Source organism: Carcharodon carcharias, chromosome 4, assembly GCF_017639515.1.
Source record: "Carcharodon carcharias isolate sCarCar2 chromosome 4, sCarCar2.pri, whole genome shotgun sequence".
Lineage (NCBI taxonomy): Eukaryota > Metazoa > Chordata > Chondrichthyes > Lamniformes > Lamnidae > Carcharodon > Carcharodon carcharias.
Window position 1 is genome coordinate 11,587,036 of NC_054470.1, and position 12,605 is coordinate 11,599,640.

Consider the following 12,605-nt stretch of genomic DNA (forward strand, 5'->3'; position numbering starts at 1 on the left):
CTTCAGGCCATCATCAGTGCACTCGGCTTGTTGCAGTGTCCTTCTCTGCTGACAAAAACTCAAATTTAGACACTCCAGCCCGAAATTGGCCTACCATATGTGATTTACTTGCCTATTTAAATGGTTATTGAGTGATTTAGTAGCATTCCTCCAGATGAACACTAGTTTGCTGCTCAATTGTATGCTACTTGCACGACAACCAGCTTGATAAATGCACTGCAAGGTAATCCACTGCCTCAATATCTTACATGTATTTCTTCAAGCAAACTATTGAAATATGTTCCCTGGAGATGCTGCAGAAATTCCTCTGTCAGTTATTTTAGTGGATATGGTACACTCTTCAAATAAACTTTGTAAAAGCAAAATAGCTCAGAAGCTGGATACCTGAAATAAACACAGGAAATACTCAATAGGTCAAACAGCACCTGTGGAGAGAGACAAACAGTTAATGAGCTGGATTTGGCAGCGTCAGCGGAGAAGAAAAGAGTTGACGTTTCGAGTCCTCATGACCCTTCCACAGAACTGTCAACCCTTTTCTTCTCCGCCGATGCTGCCAGACCTGCTGAGTTGTTCCAGGTAATTCTGTTTTTGTTTTGGATTTCCAGCATCCGCAGTTTTTCGTTTATATATATATATATATATATATATGAGCTGGATTTGCCTGGCCCCATTGAGACAGAGTGGGGGTAGGTGTGTGGCTGCATTGGGACAGCTTCGCACTGTATTTCCACCTCTGGGGGCCTTTTCCAGCAGCCTGCTCAACAGAGGTGGGCAGCTATTTAGTCCAAATAAGACTCCAAGTAGGGGCTATTTTGTGATGGTGCAAGTATTTCACTGCTTTTGGAACTGTTCCCTGCCAGGTGCACAGAGGCCACAAGCTGAATTGAGGCAGCATCCTGGCAGCAGGCCAGGGGGCCGGAGATGCAATATGCCCCAGTGACAGGGGTGAAAGGCTGCAGCCCGTCCATAATTAGTCCTGGAGAGGAGTTTCCCTTCTACCCTGATGTCCCAACTGGGCTTCAGGTCTCTTTATTTCATGAATCCTATGCAGGCACCAAGGGCACCTCCATGTTGTGGCACCCTCATGTTCACCTGCCTACCTCAGCAGCACCCACCTCTCACCCATCCTGACTTCTCTGCGGGCCCTTTGATTGGGTCTGCAGCCTCAGGAGCTTATCGCTCATCAGTCAACAATAGGATGGTGAGTGCAGAGGTGGCCAATTGGGAGGTCACCTCTCAGAATATTGTGCTGGAGGGCATGCTGACATGTGTGGGCTTGAGATCACCATATGAGCCCAAGGGTTAGGGTTAGGGTTAGGGTTAGGGTTAGGTTTAGGGTTAGGGTTAGTAAGGGTTAGGGTTAGGGTTAGTAAGGGTTAGGGTTATGGTTAGGGTTGGGGTCTTGATGTGCATTGGAAAATCCATCCCAAAGTTGTAGGCCAGTAAGTTTTCAACAAATAAACTTTAATTTTTCTTGAGAGATTTAGGCCACGATCTTGTCAGAAGCTTTGTCCATTACCAGATCCTATAGAATTTGTCTAGAATGTTCAGGCCCTGATCTAATTTCCATCCTTTTTGGTAATTGGAAAGACTGTGATCTTTTGACCTGAATGTGCTTTCACTGCTGTTTTCTCCCTCCTGCTACTATAAACAGGATGGTTGTACCTATATAGTGGAAGACTATGAATTAAGAACTATTTTTCAATTATAAAATCAAAAGGGGAAATTAATCCAGAAATTAGTATTCCTGTTGTACTCATTAAACCCAATTTATCTGTAAACACTGACGTTCCAGAAAATCTCATTATACGAATTTAAAACTTCTACTATTGACACACAAAGACAACTGCATGAGACGATTATGTTCTTCATGAGAGATGTTCATTCGTTTTTAAGATCAAATCAAAAAAAGAGATATTAGCATGACATTACCAACCCCGATGCTAAACCATGGTATGGCTGAATGCCAGTTTCACTGACTTTCCTATTGTCTGCATATTTAATATAGTCTAATTTATATCAGAAATCCTGATGTTGAGAGCTTTGCTGAGGGAAAGCAGCAACATTTTCCTGGGGCTGAATTTTTATGGGGGTGGAGGCATAATGCTCGCCCCTCTCACCCCCACAAAAGGAAAGCTGGAGCTGCATCAACCGACACTCAACAAGGCTGCCTCGCAGCAATAAAACTGTGGGTGAGAGGGCTGGACCTCCATCACCAACCTGATTGGTCGGCAGCTCTAGCAGTCCCAGCAGCTCCAGAACTTGGTGTTGGATGCTGATGGGTCTGTAAGGGGGCCCAAGAAGAAGAGTACAAAGGACCTGGATTAGGATAAGTCCCAGGCTTTAAGGCATGAAAGGGATTGGGGAGCCTAAGGAGGGTGGGAGAGAGGGGCGGTGGTAGGTTTTGAAGGCCATGTGGGGAAGAAAAATGGCAGGGTAATATCTTGTGGTGTGCAGATGTCAGTGCCCACCTGTCTATTATGGGGACTGAGTCAGAGGTGGGCTGGAAGGCAGTAGGCGAAGCCACCCGTCATATTTTATGTGCCCCCTGCCACCCCACCCCCCCATCCCTGTGCCAAAAACAGGGCAAGCAGGGGCCATAGAATCCAGCCCTTGGAGATTTTGAGGACTCCAGCTTGGTGGAAGGCAAGATGTAGATCCCCCACAATGGTAGGGAATAACATTTCACCCATTCCCACTGACAATGTGGACGTTCATCATTTTTTAATCATACATGAGATATGAGCGCTGCTGGCAAGGCTAGAATTACCCATCCCTCATTGCTCTTGACAAGCCTTCTTGTACTGCTGTTTTAGTGTACAATGCCGATAGGGAGGCAGTTCCTGGATTTTAACCCAGTGATGATGAAGGTATAATGAGATATTTCCAAGTCAGGAATATGTGTGACTTGGAGGGAAACTTGCAGTTGGCAGTGTTTCCATACGCCTGCTTCCCTTGTTCTGGGTTGAAAGCTGCTGTCGACGGAGCCTTGATGGGTTGCTGCAGTGCATCTTGTAGATGATATATGCAACTCGAGTGCCTGACACTGATTTGCTGGCCTCAGTCAGGAAGGAGGTCTTTTAATATGCAAACTGGAATGGTATCTTGTACAAAGGAGCCCAGTGATCATTTTAGGCTGAAACTGTTGAGGAGTGTGCAGTGTGCAGTTTCAGCTGGTGATCAACTAAAGTTAAGTCCAGTTCTTTTTTCATGGGGGCTCTGGGATGCGCAGGAATGCTTCTCTGGTCTCTATAAAATTAAAGCAGCCTCGGCTATTGCCATTCCAGATCTGCCCTTCCAGAGAATGAATCGCCATCCTGTTACCACCCAACCCTCTGCTTCAATCACTCTCTCCTAACCATCAATGCAGCCCCCACTTACATGTGACTATATCTGCTCCTTGCTGCATTTAAATGGTTGGGACCTCGCTGGCTTCAGGCAGGTGGTGCAGTGTTTCAGGCAATGCTGAAAATTTCCCCCATTGTGCTGAAATGAAGAAAGATTACTAAGTTGCTCATTAAATTCATGGTTGACACCCAGTGTCAGTTAGCACCAGAAATTACCACTCTTTGTTTTCCTATTGTCTATTTGTCTTCTACGTGTATTCTATAACACTGCTTGAGCACTTCAAACTTGTGCTTGAAGCTATTTCAGATCTGCAGACTTTTCAGCAAATGTATAGAACAAATAATTAAAACGTAGTTTCACAGATATTTTTATTAATTCACAGGATATGGGCTTCGCTGGCTGGGCCAACATTTATTGCCCATCCCTAATTTCTCTTGAGAAGGTGGTGGTGAGCTGCCTTCTTGAACTGCTGCAGTCCATGTGGTGCAGCCACACCCACTGTGCTGCTGGGAAGGGAGTTCCAGGAATTTAACCCAGCGACAGTGAAGGAATGGCGATATATTTCGAAGTCAGGGTGGTGAGTTACTTGGAGGGGAACTTTCAGGTGGTGATGTTCCCATCTATCTGCAGCCCTTGTCCTTCTAGATGGTAGTGGTCATGGGTTCTGTTGAGAGGTCATTCGGACTCGAAACGTTAACTGTGTTCCTATCCACAAATGCTGCCAGACCTGCTGAGTTTTTCCAGGTATTTTTATTTTTGTTTTTGTTTTGGATTTCCAGCATCCGTAGTTTTTTGCTTTTATCTGTGTGTTTGGAAGATGCTGTCTAAGGAGCCTTGCTGAATTCCTGCAGTGCATCTTGTAGATGGTACACACTGCTGCTACTGTGTGTTGGTGGTGGAGGGAGTGAATATTTGTGGATGTAGTGCCAATCAAGCGGGCTGCTTTGTCCTGGACAGTGTCAAGTTTCTTGAGTGTTGTGGAAGCTGCACTCATCCAGACAAGTGGGGAGTATTCCATCACACTCCTGACTTGTGCCTTCTAGGCAGTGGATAAGCTTTGGGGAGTCAGGAGGTGGAATACTCGTCACACGATTCCTAGCCTCTGACCTGCTGTTTTAGCCACAGTATTTATATGGCTAGTCCAGTTCAGTTTCTGGTCAATGGTAACCCCCAGGATGTTGATAGTGGGGGATTCAGTGATGGTAATGCCATTGAACATCAAGGGGCAATGGTTGGGTTCTCTCTTGTTGGAGATGGTCATTGGCTGACACTTGTGTCGCGTGAATGTTACTTGCTACTTATCAGCCCAAACCTGGATATTGTCCAGGTCTTGCTGCATTTGGACATGGAAATGCTTCAGTATCTGAGGAGTCGTAAATGATGCTGAACATTGTGCAAACATCCCCACTTCTGAACTTATGATGGAAGGAGGGTAATTGGTGAAGCAGCTGAAAATGTTGGGCCCAGAACCCTTCCCTGAGGAACTCCTGCGGTGATGTCCTAGAGCTGAGATGACTGACCTCCAACAACTACATCCATCTTCCTTTGTGCTAAGTATAACTCCAACTAACAGAGAGTTTCCCCCCTGATTCCCATTGACTCCAGTTTTTCTAGGACCCCTAGATGCCACACTCTGTCAAATGCAGCCTTAATGTTAAGGGCAGTCACTCTCACCTCTCCTCGGGAGTTCATCTCTTTTGTCCATGTTTGAATCAAGGCTGTAAAGAAGTCAGGAGCTGAGAGGTCCTGGAGGAACCCAAACTGAGCGTCAGTGACCTGGTTATTGCTAAGCAAGTGCTGCTTGATAGCACTGTTGATGACCCCTTCCATTACTTTACTGATGACCAAGAGTAGGCTGATGGGGCGGTAATTGGCCGGGTCGGATTTGTCCTGCTTTTTGTTTACAGGACATACCTGGGCAATTTTCCAACATAGCCGGGTAGATGATAGTGTTGTAGCTATACTGGAACAGCTTGGCTAGGGGCACGGCATGTTCTGGAGCATAAGTCTTCAGTACAATTGCCTTTGCACTATCCAGTGCCTTTAGCCATTTCTTGATATCAAGGAGAGTGAGTCAAATTGGCTGAAGACTGGCATCTGTGATGCTGGAGACTTCCGGAGGAGGCTGAGATAGACCATCCACTCAGAACTTCTGATTGGAGCAAGTGCTTCAGCCTTATCTTTTGCACTGATGTGCTGGGCTCCTCCATCATTGAGGATGGGGATATTTGTGGAGCCTCCTCCTCCAGTCAGTTGTTTAATTGTCACCACCATTCATGACTGGATGTGGCAGGACTGCAGAGCTTAGGTCTGATCTGTTGATTGTGGATCGCTTAACCCTGTCTGTCACTTGCTGCTTATACTGTTTGGCCTGCAAGTAGTCCTGCATTATAGCTTCACCAGGCTGACACTTCATTTTTAGGTCTGCCTGGTGCTGCTCCTGCCCATCTGCACTCTTCATTGAACCAGGGTTGATTCCCTGGCTTGATGGTAATTGTAGAGTGCGGGATATGCCAGGCCATGAGGTTACAGATTGTGTTCGAGTACAATTCTGCTGCTGCTCTCACAGACCACAGTGCCTCATAGGTGTTCAGTCTTGAGTTGCTAGATCTGTTCGAAAACTATCCAATTTAGCATGGTGATAGTGCCACAAATATGATGGCGGGTATCCTCAATGTGAAGGCGGTACTTCGTCTCCACGATTACGCTGGTCACACCTACTGGTACTGTCATAGACAGATGCATCAGTGGCAGGCAGGTTGGTGAGGATGAGGTCAAGTATGTTTTTCCCTTTTGTTGGCTCTCTCACCATCTGCCACAGACCCAGTCTAGCAGCTATATCATTTAGGACTTGGCCAACTCGGTCAGTGGTGTTGCTACCAAGCCACTCTTGGCGATGGACATTGAAGTGCCCCACCCAGAGTACATTCTGCGCCCTTTGCCACCCTCAGTGCTTCCTCCAAGCTGTGTTCAACATGGAGGAGCACTGATTCATCAGCTGAGGGAGGGTGGGACATGGTGATCAGCAGGAAGTTTCCTTGCCCATGTTTAACTTGATGCCATGAGACTTCATAGGGTCTATAGTCGACGTTGAGCACTCCCAGGACAACTCTCCCCCAACTATATAGCACGGTGCTGCCACCTCTGCTGGGTCTGTCCTGCCGGTGGGACAGGACATACCCAGGGATGGTGATGGTGGTGTCTGGGACATTATCTGTAAGGTATGATTCCATGAGGATGAATCTTGCTTGACTGGTGCTTGACTAGTGTGTGGGACAGCTCTCCCAATTTTGGCACTAGCCCCCAGATGTTAGTAAGGAGGACTTTGCAGGGTCGACAGGGCTGAGATTGCCTTTGTCGTTTCCAGTACCTAGGTCGATGCCAGGTGGTCCGTCCGGTTTCATCCCTTTTTTGTGACTTTTGTTACTACTGAGTGGCTTGCTAGGCCATTTTTTTAAAAAAGAGTTAGCCACATTGCTGTGAGGTCTGGAGTCATCTGTAGGCCAGACCAGGTGAGGACGACAGATTTCCCTTCCCTAAAGGGCATTCATGAACCAGATGGGTTATCATCAGATTTTTAATTCAACATTTTTATTGAACTCTGATGTGGTGGGATTTGAACCCAGGTCCCCAGAGCATAAGCCTGGGTAGTTGGATTATTAGTCCAGTAACAATACCACTAGACTATCACCTCCCCTCATCCAGCAAGACCAACCAGATTTGTGTAAGGAATTTAATGCCAGTGAATTTCAGACCTATAAGTGGTCAGATTTACAGAATATGATGATTTGAAGATTACATTATGGCTGGCATTATAAATAAGAGTTGCATAAAGTTTTCTAGTTTAAAAAACAGTGAAGTAATAACTCTCATTTATCAAATGATGCTCCACAATTGCAGTTTACCAATATTTTAGCATGGTATATATTGAACTTCTAAAACCTATTTCAAAGGGATTAACTTGGGTGGATCATGGATTATAAATCATATTCCAATATGCTTTATTACCTTTTAGAAAGCAGATTTCAAATTGGATCCATTTCATTAGACTAAGAATTTTAATAGTGTAGAACAACATATTTAAAAATCATAATCACCAGATCATATTACCAGTTTATGGGCAACCGAAATTGAATAATGAATTAGTTTGCTGATGCATTGCTTCAAGGATGGATATCACACGACTTTTTCCCACAGGAAGACTAGAAGAGAACACTAGATTGCTGTTCTGTTTTGGGTTGTGAAGCCTGGCGACAGGGTCCCTGAACAGTGCTGCTAAAGTGACCTTTTGGTATCCAAACCACCATCTATACTTTGCCTTCAAAAATATCTGTTCAAAACCAATATTAACCCTGTGGGCTGAATTTTATACTCAGTGGTGATCTTACCTCTGCTTGGCAGGCTTGTTCTGTAGCTATTTCTGTCAGACTTTTATGTGGCTCTAGGTAGGACTTCCACCCAATTCCAAGAGGAAGTCCCGCTTCAGAGAACTGCTGGCCAGTCACAAGGCTGGTGGATTTCTTGTCCCAGCAGCACCAGCGGAAGCAGTGGCTGAGGTTGGGAGGACTTCAGGCAGTCCTAAAGAAGAGAAATTGCTGGAGCCTGGACTTAAAAGTGGCATGACCACAAATCTTGTGAATGTGAACTGAGTTGAAAAGAAAACAGATCTGGGTGAAAGACATGCTTGAATTTCCCTTCCAGGAATACACAAGGAAAGGGCTGTTAAAAAAGACAACTGCAACCCTGGTTCTGGTGCTAGTCTGGTGTTCTGTTCTGGTGTGTGTGTGCTGCGAAGGTCACAGGTGAAGAACGCCAACTGAGCATCCTTGCATATGCCGGAAAAAAACTCTTTCTCTCTGATTGCTGGATGTAAGTCACAAGTCAGCAAAGGCACAGTTGAAAAGGAAACAGGACAACTTCTTTCAACTAACCTGCAGAACCAAGAATCTCCAACCCAACTGCTCAACTCCCAAAGTTAGCACTACTGGAATCACCGCAACTTAATGGCTACAAGTTTCACCATCTACTCCTCACGCACAAGCCAAAAAATTATTTCTCATATATTTTTTAACATTTACTTTGGGACTCAATTTCTCATTTCAGAATGGGACAGAATGTACAAATATAAAGAAACAGCAGCAAATAGGGTAAAAGGGGGGGTCGGTGCAAATGGTAAAAGGCAAAAATTATGGCTATTTATTTAAATACACGTAGTATTCAGAACAAAATAAATGAATGAACATTAACAAAGTTTTAAAAACCAACAAAAGATGATCAAAAAAATAGTCAAGAGGGAGAAAATAAACTTTGGGGGTAAACTAGTAAGTAATATAAAAAATGGACACTAAGAGCTTCTTTAAATACATAAAAAGGAAGAAAGAGGCCAATCTGAACATAGGCCCCTTAGAGAATGAGGTTGGGGAAATAATAATGGGGAACCAAGAAAGGGCACAGGAGTTGGTTAAAAACTTTGCATCAGTCTTCACGGTTGAAGACACTAACAACATTCCAAAAATACTAAATAATCAAGGGACAAAAGTGTGGGAGGAAATAGCTATCACTAAACAAAAAGTACTATGGAAACTAATGGGCTAAAGGCCAATAACTCCACTGGACCTTACCTAGGATATTAGGGGAAGTAACTGCAGAGATAGTGGATGGACTGGCAGTAATCTTCCAAGGATTGTGAGATTCTGGAAAGTCCGAGCAGATTGGAAAACTGCCAATGTAATGCCCTGATTCAAAAAGAGAGGGAGGCAAAAACAGATAACTATAGGCCAGTTAGCTTAATATCTGTCATTGGGAAAATTATTATAAAGGGTGTAATAGAAGAGCATTTAGAAATGCACAGTATAATCAAGCAGAGTCAGCATGGCTTCATGAAGGGAAAATCATGTCTGACAAATTTATTAGAATTTTTTGAGGATGTAGTATATTTGAATTTCCAAAAGGCATTCGATAATGTGCCCCACATAAGGCTACTTAATAATGTAAGAGCCCAGGGTGTTGCAGGTAGTATATTAGTATGGATAGAGGATTGGATAACTAACAGAAGACGGAGAGTTGGGATAAGGCGAGCATTTTTGGGATGGCAACCTGTAACTAGCAGAGTGCCACAGGGATCAGTGCTGGGGCCACAATTATTTACAATATATATTAATGACTTGGATGAGAGAAATGAAAGTGCTATCGCCAAGTTTGCAGATGGCGCAACAATAGATGGGAAGGCAAGCGGTGAGGATGACACAAAGAGTCTACAGAGATATGTAGACAGGTTGAGTGGGCAAAAACTTGACAGATGGAATATAATGTGGGAAACTGTGAGGTTATGCACTTTGGCAGGAAGAATAGAGGGGCTGAATATTATTTAAATGCCAAAAAACTGCAGAAAGCTGCAGCACAGAGAGATTTGGGGGTCTTCGTGCATGAATCACAAAAAGCTAACATACAAGTTCAGCAGGTAATAGGGAAGGCAAATGGAATGTTGGCCTTTATTTCAAAGGGAATGGAGTATAAAAATAGGGAAGTCTTGCTAAAACTATACAAGGCACTAATTAGACCACACCTAGAATACAGTGAACAGTTTTGGTCCCCTTATCTAAGGAAAGATATACTGGCCTTGGAGGCAGTCCAGAGAAGGTTCACTAAGTCCATCCTGGGTATGGAGGGATTTTCTCATGAGGAGAGGTGAGTAGGTTGGGCCTATACTCATTGGAGTTTAGAAGATTGAGAGGTGACCTTATTGAAACATATAAGATTCCTAGGGGGCTTGACAGGGTGGATGCTGAGGGGTTGTTTCCCCCTGTGGGAGATTCTAGGGACAGGGGGCATAATCTCAGAGTAAGGGGGTCACCCATTTAAGACAGAGGTGGAATTTTTTCTCTTAGAGGGTAGTGAATCTATGGAATTCTTTACCGCGGAGGGCTGTAGAGATTGGTCATTAAATATATGGTCTTACGGTCATCTTAACAGAGGCCAGACAGACAGCCACACTGGCAGATGATTATGAGCTGATCCACAAATGCTTGTTTAGGAAGAGACCCTCCCCTAATCACCCTCAACCGACTGGAAAGGATAGAGCTGGAGAAAGTAATAGGAAACTGAGCACCCATGGGAGAGAAGGAAATGCTGCGGGCTCTCCTCAGGATAGAAGGGTGGTGCTGAGATGAAAAGTAAGGCCAAGAAGCCTGTGTGTTTTAACTGCTGCAAGGTAGGCCAGCTCCAAGCAAAGTGCTGGAGGTTGCGGGTAAAACTAATCGGATTTATCAGGGCACATACACCCTGTGCAGTGAATGGGAGTCAATCAGAAAGCAGAGCAGACTGGGCTATGGTCTGTTGAAGGGTCATGAGGACTCGAAACGTCAACTCTTTTCTTCTCCGCCGATGCTGCCAGACCTGCTGAGTTTTTCCAGGTAATTCTGTTTTTGTTTTGGGCTTTGGCTTTGACTGCAGCTGTGAATCCCTGTCAAGGCACTCCTGAGAGTGCAGATGAGGTTAAGCAAATCCCTGAGAGTTACAAGGATTTTGTATCTGCAGGAAGGGTGGCCACATTTCCCCAGATTGAGGCGAGTAAGCCTCTTTCAATACTGAGGGATACAGGGGCCAGCCAAACTCTACTGCTTGGAAAAGGCGTGACCTTCCCACCAGAGAGTGCAGTAAGTGCCAAGGTGTTGGCAAAGGGGACTGAAGGAGGGTACATGCCCGTCCCCTTATACCAGGTGCATCGGGAGTGCGTCCTTGTGTCAGGACCAGTGACTGTGGGAGTCGTCCCCAGGTTGCCTGTAGATGTGATTGACCTGCTCCTGGGCAATCACCTGGTGGGATCAAAGGTAATAACATCCCCAGTGATATCAGAGAAGCCCACTGAGGTCAGGGAGACAGAACTATTGCAGGAGAAAGGGCCTGGTATTTTCCCTGACTGTGTGGTAACGTGGTCAATGGCCAGAAAAGCTCCATCTGTGGAGGCTGAGATGCCACTGCAGTTAGAAGACCCTCTGGTCTGTTTATCTGAAACCTTTCTCGCGAGTCCAGAAGACCCTAAGGAGATAATAAATAAATCTTCCTCGATAACAGCCCAGCAAGCTGACCCACTGTTAAAAGCAATAGCTCAGGCTGTGCACACTGAAGCTGAGGCAGAAGCCGTCCCTAAATGCCACTACGTTAAAAACGAGGTGCCGATGAGGAAGTGGAGACCTTTTTGCAGACACACAAATGAGGAGTGGACAGTGATCCACCATTTAATTGTCGGAGGGCGAGGTAACGCAGGGAAGCATTGAGGCTAGCTCACAAAACTCCCACGACTGGGCATGTCGGTATACCCAAAACCCAAGCCTGCATCAGCCAGCATTTCTACTGGCCACAACTCCACAGGGACGTATTAAGGTTTTGCACAACCTGCCACACCTGTCAAGTTGTGGGAAAACCCCAACCTGAAATGCGACCTGCACCTATGATTCCCATGCCGGCTTTTGGGGACCCGTTCAGCAGGGTGTTAGTGGACTGGGTGGGGGGGCCCCTGCCCAAAACAAAAGGGGGCCACCAGTATATCCTTACCGTCATGGATGTGGCTGCCTATTTCCCAGAGGCTGTTCCTCTGCGAACCATATCTACCAAAACAGTGGTGAGGGAATTGATCCAATTCTTTACCAGGTATGTTCTGCCCACTGAGATCTAGTAGAATCAGGGCTAAAATTTCATGTCCAAAATATTCCAGGATTTATGGGTAATCTGGGCATGACCCAGCTGAAGTCTTCAGCGTATCACCTGCAATCACAGGGGGCGCTAGAACGCTACCACCAGACCCTAAGAACAATGATGAGGGCATACTGCCAAGAGTACCCCCATGACTGGGATAAAGGACTAGGTTTTCTTCTGTTCACTAGCAGCGACTCACCCAACAAGTCCACCGTTTTTGTTCCATTTGAATTAGTTTACGGGCAGCAAGTGCGAGGGTCTCCGAAACTAATCGGGGAGAGGTTTTTAGAAAAGGAGGAGGAAGTCCCCATGTTAGACCACATAACAGTGTTCAGGGAGCGGCTCATGCGAGTCTGTGATGTGGCCCGAGAACCCTTGAGAATCTCTCAGACAGCTATGGAAAAATAGATAAATAAACATGCCAGGGCCTGGACCTTTCAGCCGGGAGATGGTGGGGAGAGTTTTTAGCACAGGAGGGGGCGCGCGCCCAACCTGACAGGGCGTACAATGATGCGCAATGACGTTGGGCAAGTCGCGACATCATGGCGCACTTGCACGATATT